General features: G+C 43.8%; 1 non-coding gene across 1 annotated transcript; it reads right to left on the bottom strand.

The window, feature by feature from the left end:
• Window positions 1–12,076: 12,076 nt before the first annotated feature.
• On the bottom strand, window positions 12,077–12,148 carry trnah-gug (transfer RNA histidin (anticodon GUG)). Its single transcript has one exon. It is a non-coding gene; the product is annotated as a tRNA-His (tRNA).
• Window positions 12,149–12,833: the final 685 nt, after the last annotated feature.

The following is a 12,833-nucleotide window of genomic DNA, read 5'->3' on the forward strand; positions in this document are numbered from 1 at the left end:
ACCAAGGACGACATATGCAATGCTTGGAACTTTTCTTGATGACTTTGTTTTTGCCTATTTTGTTCAGTTGAAAAATGACAGTTATCGAGTTTTTAAAAGCATGGCGAATGGTCCTTCAACCTATTGCATCATGATCACTTACCAAACATCTGGCTTTTAAACACAGTTTCCAGCACGTGACTCATCGCCTGGTGTGTTCTAACATTGCAAGTCTCAGTTAAGTTGTTATTCAATTTCTGAAGGGCTTGAGTGGAACAAAAAACATCTCTGTGAACTAACAGTTCTGAAAGACAAACTCTTTCTAGGAGCCATTTGTCAGTTTTCCTTATGATGCTGCGGAAAATGTTTCTGCGGTCACATCTGAATTGGTTTACCCTGTTTCTTCCTCAGCTTCCTTCTTCTTTCTATTAAATGGTTCAGACTCCAGTACAGACACGAGGTGCGGGTTGCGGAAGTTTCGTGTTTGCACTTGCATTGACACTCTGTTTCGCCGGGAGCTGCAGACCTTCCCCACACTGATTCAGACAGCACTGTCCTTCCTGTGACATTTCCCATGGAGAATGGAAGGGCAGGCATTAATAACCCGCACTTGGAAACCGACCGACAGTTTTAAAACATTTACAGTGCCCCAGCCAGGAATTGAGCTCCTAACTCCCGCATAATATACGGCAACACGAATGACTATGCGAGCAAGGACAACAGTTTCAAAGGAGACACTTCAGCCCGTTGTGGTTGCATGTGTCAAAAGCAACTGCTTAACGACCCGAATGGTTTAGCCCATAGCCTTACCTTCTCGAAGATGTCTTGGCAGAACATATTCTCTTCTGCATATTCCTTCAGGTTATAAGAGTTGCTGCCTCCCTGACCCTTACAGACTGTGTGTTCCAAATTCGAACATCCGCCCGCCTAAACCGCTTTTCTCCACATCTACTTTAACCTTTCTGCCTTTCTCATTAAATTTCTGGCCCCCTGTGATCGTTTTTTCCATCGATGGGAAACGCTTCTTTCTGTCTACCTTATCTATACCCCTCACAAACCCCTCTGCTCGGTGACAAACAACCCCAGTTTGTCCTGTCTCCCTTCATGACTGAAACTCTTCAGCCTCGACACTATCCGAGTGAATCTCTCCTACAACCTTCCTAGTGCGATCTCATCCCTGGACAATTCTAGCACTGAGCCGAATTCACATATTTCCATTCTGTAACAGCATCGGGGGTGGAACTGCAGCATTTATTGCCTTCCGGTTTGGAGTCACGTGGACGCCAGACCAGATCGGGACAGTAGTTTTCTTCCCTCAAGGACGTCAGTGAAACAGATGGGTTTTTCAGACAACGTATTCTTAATTCTGGGCATTTATTGCATTCACATACTATCATCGTCGTGGTGTTGTGGGAATCCAACCCGTGCCCACAGAACATTACCTGGCTTTGCTGTGTTAACAATCCAGCGATAATACCACTAGGCTATCGCAGAAAGCCCTCCTGGGGGATCTTTTCCAATACAGTCTCTTTCCCCCAATTATTCCCTATGCCCTTTTATTCAGCCTGACGCTCCAATAATCTCTGGTCCATGTCAGTAAAAGTTGCAAAAAGAGAATTGATCTCACAGCCACGATATCCAAACGGATCGAATGATTTGAAGGTGCAAATGAAGAGATTGGGGCAACAGTGAGTGCATAGGCACAGACTGGACGGTATCAACGTAAAATGTATGTTAGATTGTGCAATGCCTCAGTGAAATGGGATGAGGGACGTAAAAGAGAGCTCGGGAGAGTGCGAGGGAGAGACAACTTCGAGAACTTTTGGGTTTAAATCCTGGTATTTGAAACGCAGAACAACAAAATTCGATGGAAAAGAAATCATCACCTCGGAGAATATTATCTTCTAAAAAACGATTAATTTCTGACCGTGTTTCACCAAAAGTAAAGCTAAGAGAGAACTGACCGCTATGGTGTGGATTAGAGCCGAGGTCGCTGCAATCACAACGCAGAATGCGAACTACTAAACGTATGGTGCAGTGGAAGGTTGCAGCATTCCACAGGCCACGCTTGCAAATTGCAACCAGTATGGTTGCTGAGGAAATATCAGGAAGAATGTTCAATATCAGGACTTAGCGACAGGCATATAGGAACGCAAAATGAACCGAATCTTTAACTTTCGCATCCCCAGAGACTGTGGAGGTTCCATGAATGAGAGTACAGGAGAATGGGATTAATGAAACTCTCCAAACTTTTGGCAGAGTGCAGAATATTGTTGAAACCTATGCTTCAATAGCATTATATTTGAACATCGGCTACTTCATCACTTTGCCCACACAAGGCAGGACCAACTGCTGCATGCAATCACACATAATCCCAGTTCCAGATCCGGAATCAGAGAAACTGTGTGAAGCAGTCACAAAGATCCAATTGGAAACTGGGATGGAATGACAGGAGAGAGGCGCATGTATTTCCGCGGTTGATCCTGGTCAAAAGCGGGGCAGAAGGGAATACTTGCCGCCATTTATAATATTATGACATAAACAGTACATGTTGCTGAGACAGCCGATTGGCGCATCCAAAGCATGTGGAGACTTTAACTTTGGGGTGGCGAGGTACGAAATTTCATTTTCCTGTTTGGATCAGTGGTTTTGACATTGGCACCTGTTTTTGCTCGCATCAGCTCAGAATCAGCTTCTTGTTCCCAATAAATACTGCAACCTGGAGAAAGTGGTGTTGTGGTGATATAATAAATTAGTCATCCTTGGGGACTCACTCACGGAACTGGTAATGTTAAAGTTCGACGAATAAAACCTGGAATGGAAGCCTGACCTCAGGAACAGAGAACATGCCTTTAATTTCCTGCAATCCCATTCATGCATGTCACTTATCCAGGGGATGCTACCATCTTTACCCAATCCTGCCTACTTGTGTCTCCAGGACCTGAACGAAATAGCTGACCCTAAATCCGAGAATGAGGACCGTGTGGGAAAGCAGGCCATTCGGCCCTTCCAGTCGACACCATCTCTCTGAAGAACATCCTAGCAGACCCACACTCCATAACTATTCCGTTCCCCTTCATTTCCCATGGCTGACCCCAGTAACCTTCACACCTTCAGACTGTGGGAGGAAACTCACACAAGCAAAGAGAGAATGTGCAAACTGCACACAGTCACACGAGACTGGGATCGAATCCATGTCTCTCGAGCAGCGAGGCAGCAGCGAATCAGGATGAACAACAAATGCTGTCCTGACCAGTGACATCCACACCCTGTGGATATATCAAGCAGAATAAAAACACATTCACAACATGGACAATGGGACTTACGTCTGCGTGGATATGATTTCAACCAATCGTTCAACCGATATCACAGAGAAACCAGCGCAATGCGTGATTCAATTACCTGCTGAAGTGGAAACTCATCGATTCAGTCAAACTGGGGACAGACAGTTCAACAGTCCCGTGTATGGGAAGGGCTCAATGAGCAGAAGAACCTCCAGAGTAACCAGCAAGATTACATATCCCAGAAGGAGATCAACTGAACTGTCAACGCTGCTGTTAATCCCAACCAACTGCCAGTTTCATAGTGTCAAAGTCATAGAATCATGCAGCATGAAATCAGGCCTTTCGCTCCTATCAGCTCATACTGAACATAATGCCAAACTAAACGAGTCGCATCTGACGGCTCCTATAATTGCTGAGGGTTAGTAATGCCCTTGTGATATTATTACTGCATTGTTAATATGAATGTCCAGATATAATTCTGTGGACATGGGTTCACACCCTGGCATGGCAGATGCTGGTAATTTTATTTAAATAAATACCTAGAGTCTAATGATGATGTTGAATCAGTCGATCTGATTCACTAATACCTGATAGGGAACGAAACTGCCATACCTATCTGGTGTCTGGCTGGTGTGTGACTCCAGATCCATAATATTGTGGTTGATTCTGAACTTCCCTCTGTGCAATAAATAGTGTACTTGGCATGAGTGAATAGCTTTTGTTAATCCCACTGAAACTTTCCAATTCACTTGTCGATCCAAATATCCTGTAAATTGTGTAAATGTACTTTCATTCATTACTTCATTTCATTGCACACATAAACCATCCTCTGTTAAAAAAAAGCCTCTCATGTCTTATTTTAAATCCCTCTTTTCACTTTGAACATTTACCCTCTCGTCTTGAAGTCCCCCCTCCTTGGAGAAAAGACAGTTACAGTTAACTCGAGCCGAACTCTCAATAATTTATAAATTTCTTTCAGGTCGCCTTTCAAACTTCAGTGCTCGAGTGAAAATATTGTCAGCCTATCGAGCCTTTCGTTACAACACAAACTTTCCCCTGTAGCCATACGCTGGTATACCTGTTCTAAACCTACTCCAGCTGAATAATTTCCTTTCTATTACTGGGCGATAGGAACTGGACACAGTATTCCCGAAGACGCATCACCCAATGTCCAATTCAACTTCAACATAACGGACCAACTCCTACGCTCAAAGGACTGAGCAACGAAGGCAGGATGACATTTTTTTTAACCATTCTGTCTATATCTGAAGTAAACTAAAATTAATTATGTACTTGCATTCCTGGCCTCCGTGTTCCACAACACGATGAAACGCCCGATCATTAATTGTATAAGCCCTACTCTGAGTTGATGTAGCGAAATGCAATGCCTTCCATTTATCCAGATTGAACTTCATGTGACATTTTTCAGCCCAAGGACGCAATGGATTAAGATCCTTCTGGAATCTTAGATCACCTTCTTCACAGTCTCCTCTTCTGGTGTCCTCTGCAAGCTTATGAAATATGGCTTCGATGAGTTCTATTGTTTTCTCATATAGGTCAACGATTTTTAATTATTTGTCGTGGCCATCATTTAGCTGTTTGTAAATCAGGTAACAATTAATCATGTCGTTAACCATGAGGAAGAAAGGCATAGACTGCAGGGAGATTTGAAACAATTGGCAAGAAAATGTGCTGAAAGGAATTCAATCCAGTGAAGTGGGTGATAATGAATTTGAGGACGCACAATAAGAAAAGTGTGAATGCTGAGTGGTTTAAAGTAATTAAAGAGAAATTGGAGTAGACATTCACGAATGTTTGAAGGTGATTGGACAAGGGATCAAGTGGTCTCGATAGGTTGGAGATACTTTATGTTCTTGACCGCAGGTGGGAATATAAGAGCAGGGAAATGATGCTGGAACTTTAGAAAACGGCCTATTCAAGATCAATGGACAGGGGAATCAGATGGACGGAAGTGGGTAATGCAGGTGCTGGAAATCAGAATCAAGATTAGAGTGGTGTTGAAGAAGCACAGCAGATCAGGCAGCATCCGATTTGCAGAATAAAAATAACTTTTCAGGCAAACGCCCTTCATCAGGAGTAAAGCTGGGAGCCTCGAGGGTGCTGAGATAAACGGGAGGACTGGGTCTGTGAAGAAATTAGCTGAGAGTGCAAGAGGTGGATAGAAATGGGGTTAAAGGTGATAGGTCGGAGAAGAGGGTGGAGCGGATAGGTGGAAAAGAAGATAGACAAGTGGGTCAGGTCAGTAGAAACTTGGAACTCAGATAAGGTGGCCGTGGGGAGATGAGGAAACTGGTGAAGACCACGTTGATGCCCTGGGGTTGAGGGTCTCGAGGTGGAAGATCTGGCGTCTGGTGGTGAGGGAATGGCGGTGGAGGAGACCCAGGAACTGCATGTCCTTGGGAGAATCGGGGGACGTGGTAATTGATGTTTTTGGGATTGGGGCGTTGGAGTTGAATGTTGCGGGTTCCCTGGAAATGTTCTCTGAAACGGTCTCCGAGAATGTGTCTGTTGGCCCCAATGTAGAGGAGACCGCATCGCGAGCAACAGATGCAATAAATGACATGTGTGGAAGTGCACACGGACAATTGATGGATGTGGAAGGCTCATTGGAGCCTGGGAAGCATGTGAAAGGGAAGATGTGGGTGCAGGTTTTGCAATTCCTGTGGTGGCAGGGGAACGTGCCGTGAGGGGAGGGTGGGTCATTGGAGGGCCTGGACTTGACTAGGTAGTCATGGAGGAAAGGGTCTTTGTCAAAGTGGATAGGGGTGGGGAAGGAAACATAAAATTCCCTATCACTGCAGGAATTGCAAAACCTGCACCCACATCGACCTCCTCACCTCTGTCCAAGGCTCTAATGGAGGCTTCCACATCCATCAAAGTTTCTCCTGCACTTCGACACATGCCATTTCATGTATACGTTCCGCCTGATGCGGTCTCCTCTAAGTTGGAGAGAGGAGATGTGTTCTCACACAACACTTCAGAGAATATCTCCAGGATACTCGCAAGAATAAACACCAGTGCCCCATGGCCAAACATCTCAACTCCTCCTCCCACTCTCCCGAGGACATGAAGGTTCTGGGCCTCCTGTATCGCCACTGCCTCACGACCCGATGCCTGGAGGAAGAAAGCCTCATCATTTGCGTCGGGACCCTTCAACCCCATGGCAGCAATTTGGACTTCACCCGTTGCCTCATTTACCCTCCCCTACCTTACCCCAGTTCCCACCTTCCAGCTCAACACCGTCCGCCTGATTGCACCACCTGTGCATCTTCTTTCCCACCTATCCACTCCACCTACTTCTCTGACATATCATGTTCACCCCTCGCCTGCATACACATACAGCACTCTCAGCAACCTTCTCCCCAGCCCCACCCCCTTCCCATTTATCTCTCCATCCCATGTGATCCCAGTCTCATTCCTGTTGGAGGGCTTTTGACTGAAACGTCCATTTTTTCTGCTCCTTCAATGCTTCCGGACCTGCTGTGCTTCTCCAACACCACTCTAATCTTGATGCGAGTCAGTTGATTGAGAGGATTTTCAGGTATTTTCTATTGTTGACCACAGGCTGTGGATGATAGCAGAACTTTAGCAACCACCAGTTTAGGAAACAGCTAAAGGACTGAGCACAAGTCTGGTCACGCATAAATCAACATTTTTCTTAAAATTGTAAGATAAAAGATGGAAGGTGAAGTTTGCAACTTTACCCATCAAGGCCGTTTCACCAATGAGTTTCTCACTGATTCCTTTCCAAGTTAGGGTGCTATGGGCCTTGGAGGGGAACTTGAGAATGGTGGCGTTTCGTTGCATCTTCCAAACTTGTCCTGAAAGTCAGTACAGCTGTTGAGCTTTGAAGGTTGTCAAAAATGCCCGAATGACTTACTCCAGTGCATCTTATCGTTGGTGGACTCTGCTGGAATTGTGCCTTAGCAGTTAAGGGAATGAATATTGCAGGTGTTGAAGTGGGTACACTCAAGTGACTGCATTGTCGTGGACGGTGTCCAGTTCCTTAAGTGTTCTTGAAGTTACACCCATCTAGGCAAATGGAGAGAGTTATATCCCTCGTCTTATTTGTGCCTTGCAAACGATGTAGGATTCACAGAACAATGAGTTGAGTTTATAATCAAAAAATCTCTCAAGAACATGTTATTGTTGTCAAAGTGTTTATGTAGCCAGTTTCTATCAGCTTTTTTTCCCCGAAATAATAGCTCTGTGGGTGATTACACGGGGTAGTTTGTTTACAGTAAAGTTATTGAATGTCAATGAGATATGCTTAAATTTTCATTTGTCAGATTGATCATTACTCTATTTCGTCCTTGTGTGGACCAATCTGATTCCAGTCACTGTCTGATTTCAATATCCAATTGCTGTCTGTGCTTGAAATTTCAACCGTTTCTTCGCATAAATGTCCCCACCTGCCTTAATAACATGTACGGACGCTACAGGGGACAGCAGAGATTAATGAACATGTTGTCAACACTGGAGAAAATGGAGCTTCGTGGAATGATTGGTTAGGCTGGGATTATTCTCCTTGAAACAAAGGAGAGGGAGGGGACCTCGATAATCACATAGTAACATTTATAAACGTTCAATATTCATGGGATCTTGACAGGGTAGATACGGGCAGGTGATTCACCCTCTGGTATGAGGAGAGCATCAGAGGACATGAACTCAGAATTAGATATTGTCTAATTAACCAGAAATGAGGAGTAATTTCTTTGCTCAGGATCCAATGAATCGGTGGAACTCCTTGCCGAAATTGTTGTTGAGGCTGAGTTGTTGTGTATTTTCAAACTGTGCCAGACAGATATTTAACCAGAAAGATGATGAAGCTTTGTCTTGGCAATGCTGGAGAATGGAGTTGAGGATTATCAGATCAGCCATGAGTTCGTTGAATGGTGGAGCAGACTCAATGGGCTGAATGGTCGACTTCCAGTCCTACGTCATTTGGTCTAACGCCTTATTTTATTGATGCCTTGAGAATTCTGGGGGGATGGGATGAAGTGATAGAAAAGGTTTCTCAAACTGAACAGACCGATCAGGAACTAAGCTCATAAGTTCATGAACAAGAAATGTTCTGTGGCCTGGATACAACAAATGGCACATGGCACACCGCAGATGGGTATGTGCAGATGTTGTGATTGCTAAAGAAAATTGGTAGCTCTAATATGATTGCCAATTTGGTGATCACGCTGGATGATGGATCGCGGTATGATTCGCACAGCAAAATGTTGTGAAAGAATGAAAAATTCGTTTCATTGGAAAAGTTTCCTGCGGTCCCAATTCAATTGACTATTTAAAATACTGATCAGAACTTTGCGTGGAGTATTACATTAAAATTTACAATCCCACTGGATAAACTATTGCACCCGATCTCTCCTTATTTGTTCCTCTTCCATTCGATGTAAATTCATAGAAAGTCAAGATGGAATGAAAGGAGAATAGAAACGTTTGCCCTCCTTTTCATTATCCCAATGTAACTTACAACAGAACCAAATTGCTCTACTTCGACTTTGATGAGGTATCGATTTATCACAAATCTCCGGTGCAATGAAGGGCAAGAGGAAGATACTCCATCCAATGTATCCTAAAGATGTGAGGCACAAAAGGAAACCTCACAGCTGCGTTTCATAGAAGTAACATCCAGAGAAGGATTCAAATCCACACAAGCACAATGGAAGAGCAACCCGTCGCCTGAACCCCTGGGAGACTTCAGCCCATTGCAAAGGGGCTCACATGTGACCCCATCAAGATCGCATATGGTGCAACGAGGCGATAAGAAATTCCCTGAACGGAATCGAATCCACACCATTATGTTTCTGCTTTCAGCAGAGTAATAACACCAGCAAAATCAAAGTGATTCACCTCGTCCTTGGAAGGAATACCTTGTCCTTGATTTATTCAGAGTCAGAACTGTCTCAGAATGACCCAGAAAACATGAAATTCCCGTCACATTCACATTCACATTTAGTCTTGACGCATAATTTCTTCAGACAGTTTCTCTCTCACGTGAAGAAGTATGTACGGAGAGAGAAGTGAAGGTGATGTTTTCGCTCGATGGTCTTTCTTATATGGCTGAACCTGAACTGGGTAAAATTCCCGGAAATGCTGTGTTGTTCGTTTCATTTTATTAATTTTGCTGCAACTTCACTCTGTTCATTCCAATGATCGGAAGTGAATTGGATTTATGTGATTGGAACGTTAAATGTTGCGTTCAATTTTGCTCCGAATTTATTTCAGCTTAAAGAAAATACTGATGAGAAAAACAGAAGGTTAAACTACAAAACAAGATGCCCGTTTTGATGCTCAGTTACTTTGGCAGATTTCAGTGGGTGTCAAATGAACCCAACATCCTGGCGATTGTCCTCCCACCTTTAAGCCATGGGATTAAAGCAGGAAATCGATGTCTAAGAGACGGCTCACTTCCTATTCATTATGGAATAGCTTTCCTTGACAATAGACAAAATCTGCTCAGTTCCATTTATAATGCTTCATGTGGAAAATTAATAGAAATCTTTGAAGACTCTGAGGTTTTTTTTTGCTGAATCTTACTCAGCTGCAGACGTTTCCGATATTTCTTTGCATCTGAAGTCGTCCAAATTAGATATTTTTTCCTCGCACCTTCTACCCCCCACACCCCACTTTTACACTTTTACCTGGCCACAGGCTGCATGTCTCCTGGTGAAACTCACTGCTTGTGGGTCTCTAAATGTACCTTTCCAAATATTTTGGAAACGGATTTACTGAGTGACAGAAATTCTTCTCCCATCATTTATTTGTCTGACATCCATGGTTTTGAAAGCCTGACGTTCAGAAATATATGAACTTGAAAGAGAGAATTTAACACATTTTAATCTCGCCAAACCTCAAATACTGTGGAAAACTTCCATTCGGTTTTCCTTGATTCAGTGTCAAATTTTCCAAAACACAAATAAATAAAACTCCATCCCCACTAAACGCCGTCAGCATCGTCTCTAATGTCTTAGAGACCCAGTAAACGCTGGCAGTGTCCTCTCTGATAGAATCACAGATTCCCTACAAGGCAGAAAGTGCAGTTCAGACAATCAGGTCTGTAGGGAGACTCTGAACAGCATCTCAACCAGACCTAGCTCCCTTCTCAATCCCTCCAGGCCTCTGGCTTGTGATTTCAAATAAACCTGCTGGAATAAAACCTGGCATCGTGTGACTGCTGACCTTATCACTGCGTTCCCCATGGCTAATTCACTTCAATTACTGAATTCACTCCCTGGACACATCAGCGCAACTTAACAGGCCAACCCACCTAACCTACAGACTTAACAGCTGTTCGAACCACTGAATAAATGTACCATCTCATTGAACACTATCTGTATCATTTATACAATGGTAACTCAGCCGAGTGAAAGCAAGCTGCGCCCATCAACCTGAATTCAATGCATGCAAACGCGGTTCTGCGCTGTACAACCTCAGTAGCTCTGCTAGAAATGTTTCTGCACTCATGTCTGAATGGGTTTGCTCTTTTCTTCCTCAGATTCCTGCTTTAAATAACCATATCAGTCAGGAACAACTCTATATAATGGTTTTCATTGCAACACAAACACAATGTGCAGTTGGCTGAAATTACGTGTTTGCACTGTCACTGACAATCTCTCTCCCCAGGAGCTGCAGACCTTCCCCACGCTGATTCAGACAGCACTGTCCTTCCTGTGACATGTCCCATCGAGAATGGAAGGCCAGGCATTAATAACCTTCACTGGGGAACAGAGCGACAGGTTTAAAACCTTTACGATGCTCCCAGCGGAGAATTGAGCCCTGTGACAGGCGGGGACACTAAACACGATACTGTGGAGGAGGACAACATCGAAGGAGGCCCTTCAGCCTGTTGTGGCCGCACTTGTCAAACACAACTGCTTAACGACCTGAATCACGTATTCCATCGTTTAGCCCATAATCTTACATGTTTTGGCATCACAATTTAACATCTCAATTTTTTTTAAGGTTAGAATGATTTCCGCCTCTCTGATCCTTTCCGCAAATCTCCTCGAACTTTTCTGCCTTTTCCCGAAATCTCTTGGCCCCAGTGTTCGATCTCTCCATCAATAAGAAAAGCTTCTTTCAGTCTATCCTATCCATATCCCTCAATATTTTGTACATCTCGGTCATGTCTTCTCCAATCTCCTCTGCTCAGCGACAAACAACCCCAGTCTGTCCAATCTCTCCTCACAACTGAAACTCTTCAGCCCAGACAATATCCCAGTGAATCTCTACTGCAACGTTCCCAGTGCGATCACATCCATGCAGTACTGTGAATTGCAGAACTGCACACAGTAATCTGGCTAGGGCCGAATGAACTTTTTTTTTTCTATTCTGTTAGAGTATGAGGGCGTCGCTGACAGCAACAGTGACCACAGCCACACAGACTAATCGGTATCAATGTGAGAGTCTGTATTAGAATCTGCAATGCCTTCGTGAAATAGGAAATGACTCCGCAAACACGTGAGGAAAGCGCAGCGCTCAGAAAGCTAGTGCTTCAATAAAACCTGTAAGACCATAACCTGGTGTTGTGTCATTTTTAACTTTGTACTCCATAGTCCAACACCGGCATCTCCAAATTAATGAAAGGGGGGTATGGGATGGAAAGTTCGGTCATGATCTTAGGAGGGAAGAAATCTCTGAGAACGGGTGGATTTGAATTCTGACATATGAAACACAGAGATGTGAGCGAGCAGAGTTTGAAGGAAAAAAAAATCACCTTGGAGAAAATCAAAACTTTAAAACAACTGATCCTTTTGTGTTTCACAAAAGCCTGGAATTACTGCCGTGACTCGGATTCGAACCGAGGTTGCTGCGGCCACAACGCAAAGTACTAACCACTATACGATCACGGCAAACCACACACGAACGCGCTAAACACACGGAATAAGTAAAGTATCATAAGAGATGCTCTTGTTCAGACTTTTTACAGGATACTTTACCCATTCAACCCAGGCATTTGCATCCGTGTACACAGTTTCTATTTCGATCGTCTGTTTCAAGTCCTTTACCTCTGTAATTTTTACTACTTTAAGGTCATCAGGAGGGGTGAAAGGTTGTACCTTATTATCCAGTAGTTCTGCCCATTTTCCCTGCTCTCCGCTCTTCAGAAACAACAGCCTGAGAAATCATTCCAGCTTGTTTTCATTTCTATCCCAAATGTTTCATTTAATTTTACCCCGCACACCCGCGCCAAGAATTGCTTCGTGTCATGTGGTTTTTTTGATCGTTAAGTATATTGGGTTACACTCTATATCGGGACAATCCAGAGCTGGTCGGAAGGTGGCCCGGTGTACTGTGACGAGACCATTATACCAAGTACCATCCCCAAGGCCATCACCACATGATTTAAGATGTATCTCTGAGCTGCGCTGTCTCTGATTATCTCCATCCCCACAATTTACTAAACTACATGAATCAGGTCTATTACTTGTGGATTATCAGACTCAGGGACCATAAATAACACGAATGAAAATGATATTTGACAAAAACCCAATAGTAATAGAGCTAGCATCATAACTCTAAGCATCCCCAGCAGTC

Source organism: Chiloscyllium punctatum, chromosome 18 (genome assembly GCF_047496795.1).
Source record: "Chiloscyllium punctatum isolate Juve2018m chromosome 18, sChiPun1.3, whole genome shotgun sequence".
Lineage (NCBI taxonomy): Eukaryota > Metazoa > Chordata > Chondrichthyes > Orectolobiformes > Hemiscylliidae > Chiloscyllium > Chiloscyllium punctatum.